The 20,552-nt window shown below is 43.6% G+C and overlaps 1 protein-coding gene across 1 annotated transcript in view; it reads left to right on the top strand.

The window, feature by feature from the left end:
• Positions 1 to 20,552, top strand: part of LOC141148682 (rho GDP-dissociation inhibitor 2-like) — a 129,360-nt gene that overhangs the window by 19,978 nt on the left and 88,830 nt on the right. The window lies entirely within an intron of this gene.

The following is a 20,552-nucleotide window of genomic DNA, read 5'->3' as shown; positions in this document are numbered from 1 at the left end:
GGGGGGAGTTCTGAGCTGCCAACTTAGGTGCTCTTGATCAAGGTCATCTACTGATCTGAGAACTGTAGTGGGGACTTTTAATGGCAACTCTAAGCACAGGTAGTGTGACTCACTGTGTCTCTGACTTTGTGGTGTCTCGTAGCAGTGACACCTATGCTGAAATCAGGAGATGGGGTCTCCTCCAGTCCCTCCCACTTCACATTCCTAACCAGTCAGCTGACCTCTAGTCTCTGCCCCCCAGCCATGCTGTGAACCGAATGGGCAGCTGTGAAGATCCTGAGTGGGTGGCCGCGGGCTCCAGGAACAGCCCAGCTGGGCGCCCGCCAAAAAGGCTGAGAGAGCGGTGTGGGCTTCAGGAACAGCCCAGGAGTTGGTGACCCCTGGAAAATCATAATTCGACCCCCAGGTTGTGAACCACTGCTCTAAGTAAGTTTAAATCTGAAAAAAAAAAGCTCATACATTTCTTTTAAACTTGTTCCTTTTATAAAAGTAAAAGAAAAACCCACTTGCTAGTCCATGGAGTCCAGCCCTAATTCTGACTGCTGGCCTTATGGTGTCTGATCTGCAGGATGTGGGTGTGTCCTGGACAATGGAAGGTGCCCGGATCACAAATCCGACTGAACAGAATTACAGAACGAATGTAGACGAACCAGTTCTCTGATGTAATATTTCAGCCGTGCTTTCTGCCCGTAATTCCGTTTCAGCATTGAGAAATGAGCGCCCGCTGTGTCTCTCTGGAGGTCATCAGGTTACACTTTATTGGATTCCAGGACAGAAGATAATCTTCTTTGAACAGCGCCAGTACCCAGCCCTCCCTTATTTATACACCGTTGTGATATTAGAATAATTATAAGTGGAAACAATGTGATCCATCTGCGCGTTCCTTAGCTCCCCCCCTGCTGTCACATAAAAGGGGAAGTAAGCGTACCGCTGCGCTGCAGTTTGTTATTCCCCGGCCGGACTGACATTCCAATTCTTGGCACTGCGTCAAGTAGGCATCCTTCATCTAAATGGGATTCCATGACAGAGCAGATAATTGTGTGCCGTGCTTTTTCTGGTGCTCTCATACTGTCTGTAATAATAAAGCTGGAATCAGCTGACCGACCACCTAATCCCACGGACAGTGTGCTGCTGGGACCATGCTTTGTTCTACGGCAACTGCACAGGGTACAACAAGGACATCGTAATTATATAACGGCCGGCTGTAGTATAGACCCTGTCTTGGTCTAATAGGTATTTTCATCTTTTCAATTTTTTTTTTTACGTTTTTTTTTTTTTTTTTCTCTCTTCCTTTTTTTTCTTGATTTCTTTTTTTTTTTTTTTTTTTTTTGTTTTGTATTTTATTTATTTTTTTCAATTTTAATATTTTTTAAAATAAATATTACTATTTATTTGATGTCCTACTTTCTAGCCTTTTTAGTATTCTTGAGCCCCACTTTAAATTGGGTTTTCCACTTTTTCATGTTTGACAAGTTCAGTCGGGTCCAACTTTCTTTTTTATTTCCATCTTTTAAGCATTAAAAGCTGAACCAGGCCAATATAGAAGACATCAATTTAATGTTCTATACTAAAGAGGAACGGCACTCTTACTATCAAAAATAAAATATTGAAATCTTAATCCCTGTAAAAAAAAAAACAAAAAAAAAAAATACATACAATTCCAAAAAGTTTAGTGACAGTAGATGGTGCTAATTACAGTGCCTTGAAAAAAGTATTCATACCCCTAGAAATTTTCTACATTTTGTCATGTTACAACCAAAAACGTAAATGTATTTTTATTAGGATTTTATGTGATGGACCAACACAAAGTGGAAGGAAAATGATAAATGGTTTTCAACACTTTTTACAAATAAATATGTGAAAAGTGTGGTGTACATTTGTATTGCGCCCCCCTGAGTCAATACTTTGTAGAACCTCCTTTCACTGCAATTACAGCTGCAAGTCTTTTTGGGGATGTCTCTACCAGCTCTGCACATCTAGAGAGTGACATTTTTGCCCATTCTTCTTTGCAAAATAGCTCAAGCTCTGTCAGATTGAATGGAGAGCGTCTGCGAACAGCAATTTTCAAGTCTTGCCACAGATTCTCAATTGAATTTAGGTCTGGACTTTGACTGGGCCATTCTAACACATGAATATGCTTTGATCTAAACCATTCCATTGTAGCTCTGGCTGTATGTTTAGGGTCGTTGTCCTGCTGGAAGGTGAACCTCCGCCCCAGTCTCAAGTCTTTTGCAGACTCTAACAGGTTTTCTTCTAAGATTGCCCTGTATTTGGCTCCATCCATCTTCCCATCAACTCTGACCAGCTCCCCTGTCCATTCTGAAGAAAAGTATCCCCACAACATGATGCTGCCACCACCATGTTTCACGGTGGGGATGGTGTGTTCAGGGTGATGTGCAGTGTTAGTTTTCCCCCACACAGTGTTTTGCTTTTAGGCCAAAAAGTTCAACTTTGGTCTCATCTGGCCAGTCACCAGAGCATCTTCCACATGTTTGTGTCCCCCACATGGCTTCTCGTAAACTACAAACAGGACTTCCTATGGCTTTCTTTCAACAATGGCTTTCTTCTTGCCACTCTTCCATAAAGGCCAGATTTGTGGAGTACACGACTAATAGTTGTCCTGTAGACAGATTCTCCCACCTGAGCTGTGGATTTCTGCAGCTCCTCCAGAGTTACCATGGACCTCTTGGCTGCTTCTCTGATGAATGCTCTCCTTGCCCGGCCTGTCAGTTTAGGTGGACGGCCATGTCTTGGTAGGTTTGTAGTTGTGCCATACTCTTTCCATTTTCGGATAATGGATTGAACAGTGCTCTGTGAGATGTTCAAAGCTTGGGATATTTTTTTATAACCTAACCCTGCTTTAAACTTCTCCACAACTTTATCCCTGACCTATCTGGTGTGTTCCTTGGCCTTCATGATGCGGTTTGTTCACTAAGGTTCTCTAACAAACCTCTGAGGGCTTCACAGAACAGCTGTATTTATACTGAGAATAAATTACACACAGGTGGACTCTATTTACTAATTAGGTGTGTTCTGAAGACAATTGGTTCCACTAGATTTTAGATTTCTCTCTTAGATTTTAGTTATGGGTATCAGAGTAAAGGGGTCTGAATACAAATGCACGCCACACTTTTCACATATTTAGCTGTAAAAAAATTTGAAAACCATTTATCATTTTCCTTTCACTTCACAATTTATGTGCCACTTTGTATTGGTCGATCACATAAAATACATTTACGTTTTTGGTTGTAACATGACAAAATGTGAAAAACTTCAAGGGGTATGAATACTTTTTTTTTCAAGGCACTGCATATTAGGAAATTCCTATGAAATGGAAAATACCGCATTGTGACAGGAGAAAGGTGCTAATTATCATAGGAAATTCCTATGAAATGAGAAATTACGCATTTGGCCACTAGATGTAGCTAATTGTCATAGGAAATTCCTAATAAAAAATGGAAAATACTGCACTGTGACAGGAGATGGCGCTGATTCTCATAGAAAATCCCTATGAAATTGAAAAAAATGCATTTGGCCAATAGATGGAGCTAATTTTCATAGGAAATTCCAATGAAATGGAAAATGACGCTAATTTCTTCGGAATTTCCAATGAAATGGAAAATGACGCTAATTGTCTTAGGAAATTCCTATGAAATGGAAAAATTATTCTTTGGGACAGTAGATGGTGCTAATTATCTTAGGAAATTCCTATGAGATAAAAAAATAATGCTTTTGGCAAGTAGATGGCGCTAATTTATCATGGGAAATTCCTATGAAATGGAAAATGACGCTAATTATCTTAGGAAATTCCAATGGAAATGACGCATTTGGGCACCAAATGGGGCTAATTATCGTAGAAAATTCCTTCAAGATGAAAAAGTATGCATTTGGCCACTATATGGTGCAAATTTTATCATAGGAAATTCTTATAAAATGGCAAAACTATGCATTTGACCATTAGATGGCACTAGTTATCATAGGAAATTCTTTTGACATGGAAAACATGACATTGTGACAGATGGATGTACTACCGTGTGAGTTTGGTGATAGAAGGAGAGAGCAGAGTGACAGAGAGGAATTGCTGGTAGAAGGAGAGAGCAGAGTGACAGATGAGATCATTAATCTGCTGCTTTTTCTTTTGCTGTGAAGTGATAGGCTGGGGTTGGGGGGGGGGAGACCTGTTAATTAAAGACCCAAGTCCATTCCCCTGTTAGATCAGGCCGTGCTGTGTAAATCTGAGGACTGGATGGACAGTAATACAACTAACAGGTAAACCTGCGATGACTCTTCATAGATGTGTTAGAAATGTGGATTTAGCGGTTTGGCGGAGTTGATTGTACAGATGGCGGCGTGCTCTGCGGTAATGTTTGCGGTGGGAGATGGAGGCGATGTGACACTGGACGGTATTCAAGCCGTATCTGTCGGCAGCTGCTGCGCCACTCATGACTAATACGCTGTTTTTTTGGCAGCTGCGCGCAGCATCTGCTAACTGGCGGGGGAGAAGGTCCCTGACATGGGAAATTTACATGTTTTAACCAAATAAATCACTTCTGACGGGGAGCGAGGCTCATGAATCGCCGTCATTAATTGGAGCCGTGTCAGAGAAACCGAGAAATATGAACTTCGTCTCTGTTCACTCGGGACGTATCCCGTTACCTCGGCTGACACCCGCCACCAACAAACATGGCTGCCTCCTTATCACTGGATATGGGAATATTAATGAAAGAAGGAAGTATTTTTTTTTAATTTTATATCCAATATGACCACATTGTGGTATCTCATTATGAGATAAATTTGGTAGCGCTCCCTGCAGTGGTGACCTCTATATCGGGGGGGAGGGGGGTTGTGATTACTCTTTGCTTACAGGAAATGGGTACATAATTTTTTTTTTTTTTTATATAAATTATCAGGGCCAACTGGTTTTACATTTTTTTATATTTATTTTTTCCAGGCAGATATAAAATTTTGCATAAGGATATCATGTAGTGTTTTTTTACTTGGCCAGCAGATGGAGCTCTAGTCTCCTTTTTCACATTTTCCAGTTTATCCTTTTCTCCCTTGTTGTTTAACCACTTGCCTACTGGGGCAATTTTGCATATTAATTTTCTTGCTTGAAATTACTGTAAATTCCCCAAAAAGTATATATTTTCTGAAAGCAGAGACCCTGGAGAATAAAATGGTGGTAGTTGCAATTTTTTTTTAATTGCAGTATATTTGTGCAGCTATTTATCAGACTTTTTTTTTTTTTTAATTTTTTTCAGGTATAATTACAGTAAAATGGATTTTTGTGCAAACACAATCTAGCAAATTTTTTGGTAAAATTATAAAAGGTTGGGTGTGTTCAGTAAAGCCCTAAAATGGCACATGCCTGTGAAATCGTAAGAAACTATGATACCCAAAATTCTCCTTTTTAGGCAATACTTTTTAAGAAGTCTTTACAGGTTATCAGTTTAGAGTTATGTGAATTATGACCCTAAAATTATTGCTGACGCTCGTGACGATACCTCACGTTTAATGATACTATTGATGCTTGCGTACACAAGCTCACCCGACGCTGCACTCTTTAGATGGATTGTGTATGGGAGTGCTTAAAAAAACAAAACAAAACAGGGTTGTGTTTTTTTTTTTTTTTGTCTCCCTTGCACTCCAATGCAGCTATTCAAGCACAGATCACACTTTGAGAACCCCATTAAAGTGATTAGGCAGCCCTAGAGCTGGTCTTCCAACTGTGGGCCGATTGCAGCCTGTATGCGGCCCTTGGGGCACTGATGCCCACACTGATATGAAACATTTTTCCTTCCACTGACACCAGTAATGGTGCATTATTAATATACAGGATTTATATAGTGCTAACAGTTTGCGCAGTGCTTTACAATATAAAGGGAGACGGTACAGTTACTATACAATCATATACAACAGGGTTAAGAGGGCCCTGCTCATAAGAGCTTACAATCTAATAGGGTGGGGCATTTTTCCTTCTACTGAGACCAACAATGGGGCATTTTTCCTATCACAACAATGGGTCAGTATTACTCACCCTCCCCCTCCCAACCCCCCCCCCCCCCCTCAACTGACGCCAGTGACGGGGGCGGCGTTCCTGCCCCTGACGCCAGTGACGGGGGCGGCGTTCCTGCCCCTGACGCCAGTGACGGGGGCGGCGTTCCTGCCCCTGACGCCAGTGACGGGGGCGGCGTTCCTGCCCCTGACGCCAGTGACGGGGGGCGGCGTTCCTGCCCCTGACGCCAGTGACGGGGGCGGCGTTCCTGCCCCTGACGCCAGTGACGGGGGCGGCGTTCCTGCCCCTGACGCCAGTGACGGGGGCGGCGTTCCTGCCCCTGACGCCAGTGACGGGGGCGGCGTTCCTGCCCCTGACGCCAGTGACGGGGGCGGCGTTCCTGCCCCTGACGCCAGTGACGGGGGCGGCGTTCATACTTCAGAAGCCTGTAAACTCACAAGGGAGTCTGGGAGACGATGGAAGCACTATAGTGGTGAAAGCGTGCAACTGGAGGGCTTCGTGTTCAAGAAAGTCTGTCCGTAATGTTAGTATGCGATGCATAATGGCACATTATGACTTAAAGAAGAAATCCAGCCAAAGCCTGAACTCCTATGACCCATTTTTAGCAGAAAGTGGGCTGAAGCTCTCTGCTGACGTCACGGATGTTGATCCAGACACCGCGTCATCGCAACAAAGTCTGGATCCGCCAGGTGCCTGAACTGACACCCTGCTCAGCCTATCGGTGAGCCGCTGAGAGCCTGAGCAGGCTGCCCCCCCCCCCTCCACAGCAGGGGGCAGAGCAGAGAGCTGTGACTTACAGTCTGCAACTTTTTGCTCACAGAGCTCTGAAAACCGAGTGATCTGCGGTGTTTGATCGCTCGGTTCTCAGTGTAGAGGCGGCGGGGGACAGATGCAGCATCCACCGAGATAAGTATGATTCTAACAAAGAAAACCCTTTCCTTTTTTCTTTTAAACAGCCTAGGGTCTAAATTTTTTTTATTATATTATTTTTCTTGCTTTAAACTCATAGTGTAAAAATAAAAAGTAAAATAATAATAAAAATTAAATCCCTCTGTTCTCGCTCGCGGAAGCCAACGCATACGTAAGCAGTATTTGAACCACACATGTGAGGTATCGCTGCGATCGTTAGAGCAAGAGCAATAATTCTAGTGCTAGACCTCCTCTATAACTCTAAACTGGTAATCTGTAAAGGTGTTTAAAGTGTCGCCTATGTAGATTTTTAAGCACCGTAGTTTTTCGCCATTCCACGAGCGTGCACAATTTTAAAGCATGACATGTTGGGTATATATTTACTCGGCGTAACATCATCTTTCACATTATACAAAAAAAAATTTGGGTAACTATTGTTCATTTTCTTTGTTTTTTTTTTTTTATTCATTAAAGTTGTATTTTTCTTTAAAAAAAAAAAATTGCATTTGAAAAACCGCAGCAAATACAGTGTGACATAAACAATTGCAATGATTGCCATTTTATTCTCTAGGGTCTCTGCTAAAAAAAAAAATGTATAATGTTTGGGGATTATAAGTAATTTTCTAACAAAAAATATGGATTTAAACTTGTAAACCAAGTGCCAGGAAAAGCCTGGTGGACAAGTGGTTAATAAAGATGTATACATCTAGCAAAAAAAAAAAAAGGAAGTCATTTGAAAACCAAGAGGTTTAACCAATCGAAGTGCGTTGGGCATTCGTTCCTTCCCTATTAAGGCCCAGTGTAGCCCCCCCACTTGGACATTGCAGTGAAGGTATCGTGTCACTACAGACACACCATTGTATATTCATGAAGAGATTGGAGCATCTACAAGGACTGCCCATGGTTGGAGAAGGTCGATATGGGAAAAGGGTCCAACGTACCATGTGACCATCCAAAAGACATTGGGGGGGGGGGGGGGAAGAAGTATATTAAAATAAAGACATAACGTACACAATGGGGGGAAGCCCGGAGTTGGACTTTAAAGTCTACATCGCTTGTTTTTGATTTCCCTTGTTAATCGTTTTTTAAATGGCGAAACATTTTCACATCGGGGCACTTGCGGAAAATTAAAACGCATAAATCTTGCAAATCCAACTGTGAAGCCAGTTTTATTACAACGTCTAGTAGTTAACTGTGTCACTTAAAGGGATTGTAAAGTCAGAAGGTTTTTTTTTTTTTATCTAAGTGCATTCTATGTATTAAGATTAAAAGCCTTCTGTGTGCAGCAGCTTCCCTAATACTTACCTGAGGTCCCTCTCTGTCCAGCGATGTGTCTCGGCCGACCAAAGTTCTCCTTCCTGATTGGCTGAGAACACAGCAGCAGCGCCATTGGCTCTTGCTGCTGTCCATCAAAATCAGCTAGCCAATCTGAGAAGAGAGGGGCGGGGCCGGGTCGTGGCTCTGTGTCTGAATGGACACAGGGAGCGGTGACTCGGCTCGGGTGCCCCCATAGCAAGCTGCTTGCTTTGGGGGCACTAGAGCTGCACAATTAATCGTCAAGAATCGTTATCGCGATCTTGACTAAAGCAAAGAATTCTCTCTGCTCTTCTGAAGCCACAGCCCTCAAAAGAAAGGAAGAGAAAAACCGGGCAGTCTGCCAAGAATCAAAGCATTCTTTATCAGTTGAACTTAAGTATAAACATTGTAACAATTTGTCAATGGAATAGACTTTGTAAGTGAAAAAAGTTTAAACACTAAACCTTTTTCTGACATTTGTGGGTTTCAAGTTAAAATCTTTTTCCTTTTTTTTTTTTTTTTTTATTTGCTTGAAAACCCCCAAACATTCTAAATTTTTTTTAGTAGACACCCTAGAGAATAAAATGGTGGTTGTTGCAATATTTTATGTCACACTGTATTTGCGCAAAGGTCTTTCAAATGCAATTTTTTTGGAAAAAATTACTTTAATGAATTAAAAAAAAAAAAAAAAAAAAAAAAAACTAACCAGTAAAGTTGGCCCTTTTTTTTTTTTTTTTTTTTTTTTTTTTTTTGTATAATGTGAAAGATTTTACGTTGCGGGAATCGTGAGAGAATCGTGATATTTTTATTCTAAGCAAAAAAAATTGTGATTCTCATTTTGGCCAGAATCGTGCAGCTCTAGGGGGCACTGAACAGGAGGGAGGGGCCAGGATCAGCGAAATGGGATCCGAGAAAAGGAGGATCCGAGCTGCTCTGTGCAAATCCACTGCACCGAGAAGGTAAGTATAACATGTTTATTCTATAGGGAACGAAAACGAGATTTTACAATCGCTTTAAAAGAAGTAGGCCGTGCCACTTTAATGGGAACCTGTACTGAGAGCAATGTACAGGCTGCCATTGCAGTCCGTCTTTGCTTTGGCGCCTCCCCGACCCTCTAAGGGGTTTAGGATCATGTGATTGGCTGTCGCGGCGTTTACATGATCGGAAAGCTCCCGATCTCACAGAGCAATCGAGAGCTTTCTGTTCACCGCTGGTAACTGTGCTAGGAGCGTGCCATGGCACGCGCGCTCGGCACAGCTGTTTTGCAATATTGCATGCAAATATGTGGCCACTTGGCGCCAAGGCCCATATGTGCGTGCTGTCGGTGCCAAGAGGTTAAAATGCTAGTTGCCTGGGCCACGTTAATGCCTTTATGGCTTTTTATGGTTGAGCATGCTCACCAGTTCATTTGCTGAATTCTTGTTCCTGGCTGTCATATTGATCCAATGGCTTCGGGAATTTTATGAGCAAATAATCCTTAATAAGTATGCAGATTTGGGTATTTTCAAGCCTGACTTTACCTGCTTGTTCTAAGCCAGTAATGCCGAAAGAAAAGTCAGCGACTGCCAGAAAACTAGCATTTCAGTGGCCTTTCATGAATAAAGCTGAACTCCAGGCAAATATTTAAATAGTCTCCAGAACATGGATCCCCACTCCGATGAGCTTATGTAGTTCAAGCGGTCTGTGTTACTCCAGACTGATGGTTTCTAAAAAAATTGCTCTCAGAAATAAAAACACATCATTGCGCAAGATTGCTGTGTAATTCATAAACCCCCCAATTGATGTAGGCTGGTCACTCACATTTGGTTGGGTTCAAAAACACTCTTAAAACAATAAGTAGGTGCACGCAGGTTTCCTCCTCACTACACGTCCGGTGTAGTGAAACACCGAAGGTGACATCACTGGCTCCTCCCGACGCGTTGCGTCACAGGTCATTTGACTTTCTCAAGGGAAATTAAGCCATGTGAGGAACGGAACAGGATTTAAGTCGCACTTTGTGTATCGGTTGCCGTAGTGACACAAGAGTCATTGGATCATCATGCCGTCCAATCCATATCAGCGCTTTAGTCATCTTTTTATTTTTCTCTTGCAGTAATTGTATAGCAGGGATGGAGTGGAACAGTAAGAAGCAGCATGCTGATAGGAGGAGAGGTCAGAGTAACAGAGCTTATCTTTGCACTGCTTGTCCAGTCACAGACGGGGAAGTGGGTCCTGGGCGACCTGGGCTCAGAGAAAGTGGGTTGAATGATGCTGGTCATTAGACTGAGGTCATCTGGTGGCAGAAAAAAAAATTGCTGCATTAGAAAAATCCCAATTGAAGGTGAATGTTGCAGAAAAAGCTGGAGAATAGTTGAGTAGAATTCACTTGTGTTGAAATGCATGCGTCTTTGCCTGTCTGGTCACGGCACCGCCATGTCTTAGAGACACGCCAATAATCTCATCAGCTTGATTGATCACTTCAGAATCTATTCTCCTCTTGCATATAAGCAGTTTAGGTAGATTGATATCACGTAATTCTGACAGCTGTGCATATTTCTAATTCAAATGATTTGCTAGAATTCGGATTGATTTATGCAGGGTACATTGCGCCATCTAGAGGCCAGTTCTAGTTCCTGAACCCAGAGATCTGGTAAACAGGATCTTCATCATTATTAATATTATTATTATTTATTATTATTATTATTTATTATTATTCAGGATTTTTTTTAGTGCCAACAAGTTTCGCAGCATTTTACAAATATAAAGGGAGACAGTACAGTTACAATACAATAAATTACAAGAGGGTTGGGCGATCCCTACTCATAAGAACTTACAATCTAATCTAGATGGGCATATCGTACTGCTAAAATGCTTAAAGTGGTTGTAAAGACTCAAATAAAACTGTGTGCAGCAGCCCCCCTCCCAATATTTACCTGAACCCCATTGATCCAGCAATGTGCACAAGAGCAGCTTCTCTTCTGCATCTCTTCCTCTTCTCTGGCTGATGCTGCAGCAGATGCCATTGGCTCCCGCTACTGTCATTCACAGCCAGTAAGCCAATAAGCGAGTGGGGGCGGAGATGGGAAAACTACATTATAGTGTGTATGACTGAACCAAATAACCTTTTTATTTATTTTGTTTTATTTGGCTATCTTTTCCATGCCAGTTAAATGGTTCTTAAATGATTTGAAAGGGAAATGACCATATATGGCCACTAGATGGCACTAAATATTCTAGAAAATTCCTATGAAACAAAAAATACCGCATTGTGACAGTAGATGATTGTAATTTATCATAAGAAATTCCTACAAAATGGGAAAATTTATGCATTTGGCCACTAGATGGCACTAACAATCGTGGGAAATTCCCATGAAATGGAAAATACCGCGTTGTGACAGGAGATGGCTCTAACTATCATAATTGAATTCTTGTGAAATGGAAAAATTGTGCATTTGGCCACTAGATGGTGCTAAAAATCATATGAAAATTGCTATAAAATGGAAAATACCAGTGATGCACCAAAATTTCAGCCACTGACAATTATCGGCCGCAAAAAGGGTTATTGGTGTTTTGCCGATAGGGAAAAAAGGTGCCGAAAACACGCGCGATTTTACCGTGATTTTTTTCTGTGCTTGTGGTGTGTTTTTCCTAGGTCATGTGACTCAAACTGCATCAAAAATGCAAGACGGGTGCCTTATTGATGTGTTCTTGCTGCGTTTTCAATGCATTTCAACGGGGAGGTATTTGTGGGTTTTTTTTTTTTTTTTTCTGACCAAAAAATGGGGCAAGCAGGATTTTTAACACCGCAACGGACCAGTGTGAAGACGTACATAGAATTTTGAAAGGGATACATTTTTCTTGAGCTTATCTTGCACTAAAGGCGCCAATAATGGCCGACGGTACGTTTTTCATATTCATTTAAATTCATGATATTTATTTTAAAAAATGTAATACAATATACACATACAGTATCTCACAAAAGTGAGTACACCCCTCACATTTTTGTAAATATTTTATTCTATCTTTTCATGTGACAACACTGAAGAAATGACACTTTTCTACAATGTAAAGTAGTGAGTGTACAGCTTGTATAACAGTGTAAATTTGCTGTCCCCTCAAAATAACTCAACACACAGCCACAGAATCACAGAATTGTGTCTGTTTTTAATGCAGCGCCATCTGAGGGCACGAGGATCACGGGCATCCAATATTGTAATTTTGCCTTGTCCCTTGCACACCGATTTGCTCCAGATTCTCAGAATCTTTTGCATACGATATGTACCGTAGATGATAATATATTTAAAGTTTTTGCAATTTTACTTTTTCAAGATGTGTTGCTGCCATCAATTTCAAAATTACCCTTTTTTTTTTTTTCTTCTTTAAAATGGTGCATTTTTCTCCATTTATTCATTTGATATGTTTTCTATTGTGAATAAAAAGGGGTTTATGAGATTTGCAAATCATTGCGTTGTTTGTAGATTTTACAGTTTCCCAACTTTTTTAGTTTTGGAGTTGGGGTTGTAGATGGGTCTGAAATACTAGGGAATGCCTATGAAATGAAAAATTATGCATTTGGCCAGTAGATGGCACTCCTCAAAAGAAATTTGCATGATACTTGGTGCCCTCTAATGGCTAAATGCATAACTTTTCAATTTTTCATAGGAATTTCCTGTGATCATTCTATCATATGGCACTTCGTGTCAATCAAATGAAATTCTTATGGTACTTGGTGCCATCTAGTGGCCAAATAATGGATTTTTTTGTGGTAAATCAATGAAAAACATTCAACCAGCACAGGAAATAATCTAATAACACTCTACGTCTTTGCCCCATTAGTACAAAACGAATGTATATGCACTTTTTTTATTGGGCATTAGAATTTTGTAAATACACCTCTTAAACACGGTTGTTGGTGTGTATTTAGATGTAAGACGTGGGGGTGCAACAGATCGTCACCGATCCGTGATTCGAACGGGTCAACCTGTTCGGATCGGCACACCACGCGATCCGCGGAGCGCTTCGCTGCCTCAGCCTTAGGAAAGGCCGCGGCTTCAGCCTAGCTCCAGAGTGGCGGCCATCTTGGTACACCCGGTGGCCGTTTACCACGTCATCGCTCCGTCAAAGGATGGAGCGATCACTTGTAAACAAACCTGTCATGACGCCGGTTCCTCTTTCCCCTCTGTGTACTGATCTGTACAGTGGAGGGGAGAGATCGGATGACAGCAGCGCTGTGGGCTGGATCTTTAGTGCCCACAGCGCTGCTCTGTGACAATTGCAGTCACATCCATGGATCCATCCCTGCCATACTCTGCAATACCCAACCATTCTCTGCAATACTCTGCCATACCCAGCCATACTCTGCAATACCCAGCCATACTCTGCAATACCCAGCCATACTCTGCAATACCCTGCCATACTCTGCAATACTCTGCCATACTCTGCAATACCCTGCCATACTCTGCAATACCCTGCCATACTCTGCAATACCCTGCCATACTCTGCAATACCCTGCCATACTCTGCAATACCCTGCCATACTCTGCAATACCCTGCCATTCTCTGCAATACTCTGCCATACCCAGCCATACTCTGCCATACCCAGCCATATTCTGCAATACCCAGCCATACTCTGCAATACCCAGCCATACTCTGCAATACCCAGCCATACTCTGCAATACCCAGCCATACTCTGCAATACCCAGCCATACTCTGCAATACCCAGCCATACTCTGCAATACCCAGCCATACTCTGCAATACCCAGCCATACTCTGCAATACCCTGCCATACTCTGCAATACCCTGCCATACTCTGCAATACCCTGCCATACTCTGCCATACTCGGCCATACTCTGCCATACCCAACCATTCTCTGCAATACTCTGCCATACCCTGCCAATACTCTGCAATACCCTGCCATACTCGGCCATACTCGGCCATACCCGGCCATACCCAGCCATGCTCAGCCAATATTACAGTGGGGGGAAATTGTGGATATTACAGTGGGGGGAGATTGTGGATATTACAGTGAGGAGTATATGGTGGTGGAATTTTCACAGGTTTTTGCAAAATCAATTATTTGCTGATACGAAAAATGATCCGATCCGTGACTCTGATCCGAGGAACGATCCGATCCGTGAGTTTTTTGATCCGTTGCACCCCTAGTAAGAAGACTGCACCCCATGTGTTGTGCTCAATCAGTTCCACCTGCTGGGGAGGTTCTCAATTGCTGAGCCTTCATTCATTTTTACTTTTATTTGTTTTTTTCCATCGTCTACGCACCATCACTCTGCCGAAATTCTTCCTTTACTCAGCAGAATTCCTCTGGAAACATATTGTGAAATACAAGCTGTGTTTGGAGCCCAAGAGCTCTTTATAAAGAGTGCTTTGCTGCTGGCCAGAGATGGTTATCCAGTCCTGCAGGTATGAAAGGCGAGAGAGAGTCTGAAGAATGTCATTGACCTAGAAAATTACTTTTGCTGCCACAGACTCCTTACCAAGAGACAAATTGCTCCAGTGTGACAACTGAGAGTGTAATATGATAATTACTAACTTAAGTCCAGTAATCTGAGCCGCCGGATGGCGTTTCAAGCCGGGAAGACTGAGACACAATAAGGTTGCAGAAAAATAACTTGTGGTTAATATGCACGTTTTTCTGGCGGCCTGGGAATGAGACGTGCATGGGCTGCATATGTAGGTCGCTTCTACTTGGTGCATGGAGAAGAAAGTTAATTAGAGTTAGAGCCGGGTGATTACTCCAACAGAATGGAATGCATTGACTCTTTCCTCAACAAAAAGACATTTGTAGCCATGGTCTGGTCAAAAAAAAAAATTGTGCAGCCAGTTCTTGTATTACCTTTTTAAAATGCACCTGTCAGAAAAATGCTAGTTGCCTGACTGTCATAGTGGCCTACTTACTGTCCTGGAGATAAGGAAATGTGGCTCTTCTTTGACTTGACTGGCTCACATTGGAACACAGCCGATTGTGTTTTTTTTTTTTTTCCTTAAAAAACAAACTTTATTGAAATGTCACATGGTGACATTTTGTTAAATTCTATAGGACGCAGAGTAGGGCAGTAGATTGCGTCGCACTGCACAAAAGTGGTGCATGCAGGAATATTTTTTTTCAGTGCATAACCACTGCAATGTGGTGGAGTGAACTGCCCTGGTAGGAGACGAGGCAGTATGCAGTGTGTTGTCCACCCAACCCAGTCCTACTGCACCTGGTGTGAATGCGCCCTTAACGCAGAACAAAGCTCCCCAATATACACCTATCGCCATCTGATCTGCTCCTGTCCACCAAAAACAGATAGATGGTGGTCCTATTTTCTGTCCGTCCGGTGGATCACATGGCATCGGATGGAAACAGGGGCGGTCCGCTTCCATCCGAGTGCCCCATAGAGGAGAGTGGGACTGTGTTTGTGTCTTTTCTGCATAGCGGAACGGACATGGACCTGTCGTCCACCTGCTCAGCGGAGAGATCCATAAAGAAATCCCCCACTGAGCAAGCAGATTCCACTTAGCTGAGGCTCCCATGTGAAAGGGGCCTAGAGTGGCATGAGTCACTGGATCCCCTATCACCCCCACCTTGCTTTACTGTCCTTCCCTAGTGAGCTGCTGCCTATCACACCATTAGGCCTAGTACACACGGGCCAAATGCCATCGGGCCGTTCAATAAAAACTGACCGACATTCGGCCGGTGTGTATGGAAGCCGGCTGTTCAGCTTCTGTCAGGTGAGCATGCTGGACTACCAGCAGCCAACTGGCTCCCAATGAGCACTGACCGGAGTGTTCTGTGATAATTTAGGATCGGTTTATTTTTGTCGTTGAAATTAAAGCTTTGTTGTTAGAGGGGAAAAACTGGCTCCTAACTTTTTTAGCTGGCTCCTAGATTCCAAGCAAATTTGTCAAGCCCTGATATATCTATCTATCTTCCGTATTTATCGGCGTATAACACGCACCTTCGATTTAAGAGGGAAGTTTCAGGAAAACGTTTTTTTTCAAAATAAACCACTTTGAAGCAAAATAATGGTCTGTGCCTATCAATGCAGCCTGATCTGTGCCCACCTGCAGCCTCAATGCAGCCTGATCTGTGCCCACCTGCAGCCTCAATGCAGCCTGATCTGTGCCCACCTGCAGCCTCAATGCAGCCTGATCTGTGCCCACCTGCAGCCTCAATGCAGCCTGATCTGTGCCCACCTGCAGCCTCAATGCAGCCTGATCTGTGCCCACCTGCAGCCTCAATGCAGCCTGATCTGTGCCCACCTGCAGCCTCAATGCAGCCTGATCTGTGCCCACCTGCAGCCTCAATGCAGCCTGATCTGTGCCCACCTGCAGCCTGATCTGTGCCCACCTGCAGCCTCAATGCAGCCTGATCTGTGCCCACCTGCAGCCTGATCTGTGCCCACCTGCAGCCTGATCTGTGCCCACCTGCAGCCTGATCTGTGCCCACCTGCAGCCTCATCTGTGCCCACCTGCAGCCTGATCTGTGCCCACCTGCAGCCTCATCTGTGCCCACCTGCAGCCTCATCTGTGCCCACCTGCAGCCTCATCTGTGCCCACCTGCAGCCTCATCTGTGTCCACCTGCAGCCTCATCTGCGCCCATCTCCCATCAAGAGAGCCGATTATACAGGAGATGACAGCTCGGTGAATTCTGGCGGCGCTCGTCCCCCTCCGAGGTACACTATCAGCGTATAACACGCACCCGTGATTTGCCCCCTATTTTCAGGAGGGGAAAGTGCGTGTTATATGCCGATAGATACGGTATCTATCGTATCTCACAAAAGTGAGTACACCCCTCACATATTTGTAAATATTTTATTCTATCTTTTCATGTGACAACACTGAAGAAATGACACTTTGCTACAATGTAAAGTAGTGAGTGTACAGCTTGTATAACAGTGTAAATTTGCTGTCCCCTCAAAATAACAACACACAGCCATTTAATGTCTAAACCACTTGCAACAAATTTGAGTACACCCCTAAGTGAAAATGTCCAAATTGTGTATTTTGTGTGGCCACCATTATTTTCCAGCACTGCCTTAACCCTCTTGGTCATGGATTTCACCAGAGCTTCACAGGTTGCCACTGGAGTCCTCTTCCACTCCTCCATGACGACATCACGGAGCTGGTGGATGTTGGAGACCTTGCACTCCTCCACCTTCCATTTGAGGATGCCCCACAGATACTTAATAGGGTTTAGGTCTGGAGAAATGCTTGGCCAGTCCATCACCTTTACCCTCAGTTTCTTCACCAAGACAAGACAGTGGTCGTCTTGGAGGTGTGTTTGGGGTCATTATCATGTTGGAATACTGCCCTGCGGACCAGTCTCCGGGTGGGGATCATGCTCTTTTTCAGTATGTCACAGTACATGTTGGCATTCATGGTTTCCTCAATGAACTGTAGCTCTCCAGTGCCGGTGTTCTGCCGAGAAAGTCCCCCCCCCCGGCGGATAAGGACTCCCCTGTACTGCGCAGGTGCAGCGCTTGCACAGTACGAGCCACCGAAAATAGCCGAAGCTGAACAGCTGAGAATCGGCTGTATACGGCGCCTGTAACAGGGCCCCTCACGGGCTCGCTACACTCACCACGCTTCGCTCTGCATAGTTTTATTCAAACTCTATGTCCACTTGTATGGTGGGGCTTGAACCTGGACTCAGTGCGCAGGCGCTGTGTAGAGCTGACGATCAGCTGTTCAACTTCATAGACTTTCGGCGGCTCCGTAGTAGTTCGTACTGTGCAAGCACAGCGCATGCGCAGTACAGGGGGGTCCTTATCTGCCGTGGGAACTTTCTCGGCAAGGCACCGGCAGCACTCATGCAGCCCCAGACCATGACACTCCCACCACCATGCTTTACTGTAGGCAAGACGCACTTGTCTTTGTACTCCTCACCTGGTTGCCACCACACATGCTTGACACCATCTGAACCAAATACGTTTATCTTGGTCTCATCAGACCACAGGACATGGTTCCAGTAATTCCTGTCCTTAGTCTGCTTGTCTTCAGCAAACTGTTTGTGGGCTTTCTTGTGCATCATCTTTAGATGAACCTTCTGGGAAGACAGCCATGCAGACAAATTTGATGCAGTGTGCGGCGTATGGTCTGAGCACTGACAGGCTGACCCCCCAACCCATTCAACCTCTGCAGCAATGCTGGCAGTACTCATACGTCTATTTCCCAAAGACAACCTCTGGATAGGACACTGAGCATGTGCACTCAACTTCTTTGGTCGACGATGGCGAGGACTGTTCTGAGTGGAACCTGTCCTGGTAAACCGCTGTATGGTCTTGGCCACCGTGCTGTAGCTCATTTTCAGGGTCTTGGTAATCTTCTTATAGCCTATGCCATCTTTATGTAGAGCAACAATTCTATTTTCCAGATCTTCAGAGTTCTTTGCCATGAGGTGCCATGTTGATCTTCCAGTGACCAGTATGAGAGAGTGAGAGCGATAACATCAAATTTAACACACCTACTCCCCATTCACACCTAAGACCTTGTAACACTAACGAGTCACATGACACTGGGGAGGGAAAATGGCTAATTGGGCCCAATTTGGACATTTTCACCTAGGGGTGTACTTACTTTTGTTGCCAGAGGTTTAGGCATTAATGGCTGTGTTGAGTTTTTTTGAGAGGACAGCAAATTTACACTGTACAAGCTGTACACTCACTACTTTACATTGTAGGAGAGTGTCATTTCTTCAGTGTTGTCACATGAAAAGATACAATAAAATATTTACAAAAATGTGAGGGGTGTACTGATTATATATGTATGTGTGTGTATGTATATACAGTGGGGACGGAAAGTATTCAGACCCCCTTCAATTTTTCACTCTTTGTTATATTGCAGCCATTTGCTAAAATCATTTAAGTTTATTTTTTTCTTCATTAATATACACACAGCACCCCATATTGACAGAAAAACACAGAATTGTTGACATTTTTGCAGATTTATTAAAAAAGGAAAAACTGAAATATCACATGGTCCTAAGTATTCAGACCCTTTGCTCAGTATTTAGTAGAAGCACACTTTTGATCTAATCTTTCTAATTGGGAAAGATGCAACAAGTTTTTCACACCTGGATTTGGGGATCCTCTGCCATTCCTCCTTGCAGATCCTCTCCAGTTCTGTCAGGTTGGATGGTGAACGTTGGTGGACAGCCATTTTTAGTTCTCTCCAGAGATGCTCAATTGGGTTTAAGTCAGGGCTCTGGCTGGACCATTCAAGAACAGTCAGAGTTGTTGTGAAGCCACTCCTTCCTTATTTTAGCTGTGTGCTTAGGGTCATTGTCTTGTTGGAAGGTAAACCTTCGGCCCAGTCTGAGGTCCTGAGCACTCTAGAGAAGGTTTTCGTCCAGGATATCCCTGTACTTGGCCGCATTCATCTTTCCCTCGATTGCAACCAGTCGTCCTGTCCCTGCAGCTGAAAAACACCCCCACAGCATGATGCTGCCACCACCATGCTTCACTGTTGGGACTGTATTGGACAGGTGAAGAGCAGTGCCTGGTTTTCTCCACACATACCGCTTAGAATTAAGGCCAAAAAGTTCTATCTCGGTCTCATGAGACCAGAGAATCTTATTTCTCACCATCTTGGAGTCCTTCGGATGTTTTTTTTTAGCAAACTCCATGCGGGCTTTCATGTGTCTTGCACTGAGGAGAGGCTTCCTTCGGGCCACTCTGCCATAAAGCCCCGACTGGTGGAGGCCTGCAGTGGTTGACTTTCTACAACTTTCTCCCATCTCCCGACTGCATCTCTGGAGCTCAACCACAGTGATCTTTGGGTTCTTCTTTACCTCTCTCACCAAGGCTCTTCTCCCCCGATAGCTCAGTTTGGCCGGACGGCCAGCTCTAGGAAGGGTTCTGGTCGTCCTAAATGTCTTCCATTTAAGGATTATGGAGGCCACTGTGCTCTTAGGAACCTTAAGTGCAGCAGAAATTTTTTTGTAACCTTGGCCAGATCTGTGCCTTGCCACAATTCTGTCTCTGAGCTCTTCAGACAGTTCCTTTGACCTCATGATTCTTATTTGCTCTGACATGCACTGTGAGCTGTAAGGTCTTATATAGACAGGTGTGTGGCTTTCCTAATCAAGTCCAATCAGTATAATCAAACACAGCTGGACTCAAATGAAGGTGTAGAACCATCTCAAGGATGATTAGAAGAAATGGACAGCACCTGAGTTAAATATATGAGTGTCACAGCAAAGGGTCTAAATCAGTGGTTCTCAACTCCGGTCCATAGGACCCACTAACAGGACAGAATTTAAGTATTACCTTGGGGAGATGCAGACTAGAATACTGCAATCACTGAGCAGCAAATAATATCACCTGTGATGTATTTCAGTTATCCTGCAAAC

The sequence above is a fragment of the Aquarana catesbeiana genome, linkage group LG06, assembly GCF_042186555.1.
Source record: "Aquarana catesbeiana isolate 2022-GZ linkage group LG06, ASM4218655v1, whole genome shotgun sequence".
Taxonomy (NCBI): domain Eukaryota; kingdom Metazoa; phylum Chordata; class Amphibia; order Anura; family Ranidae; genus Aquarana; species Aquarana catesbeiana.
This window is presented reverse-complemented; position numbering and strand designations above follow the sequence as displayed.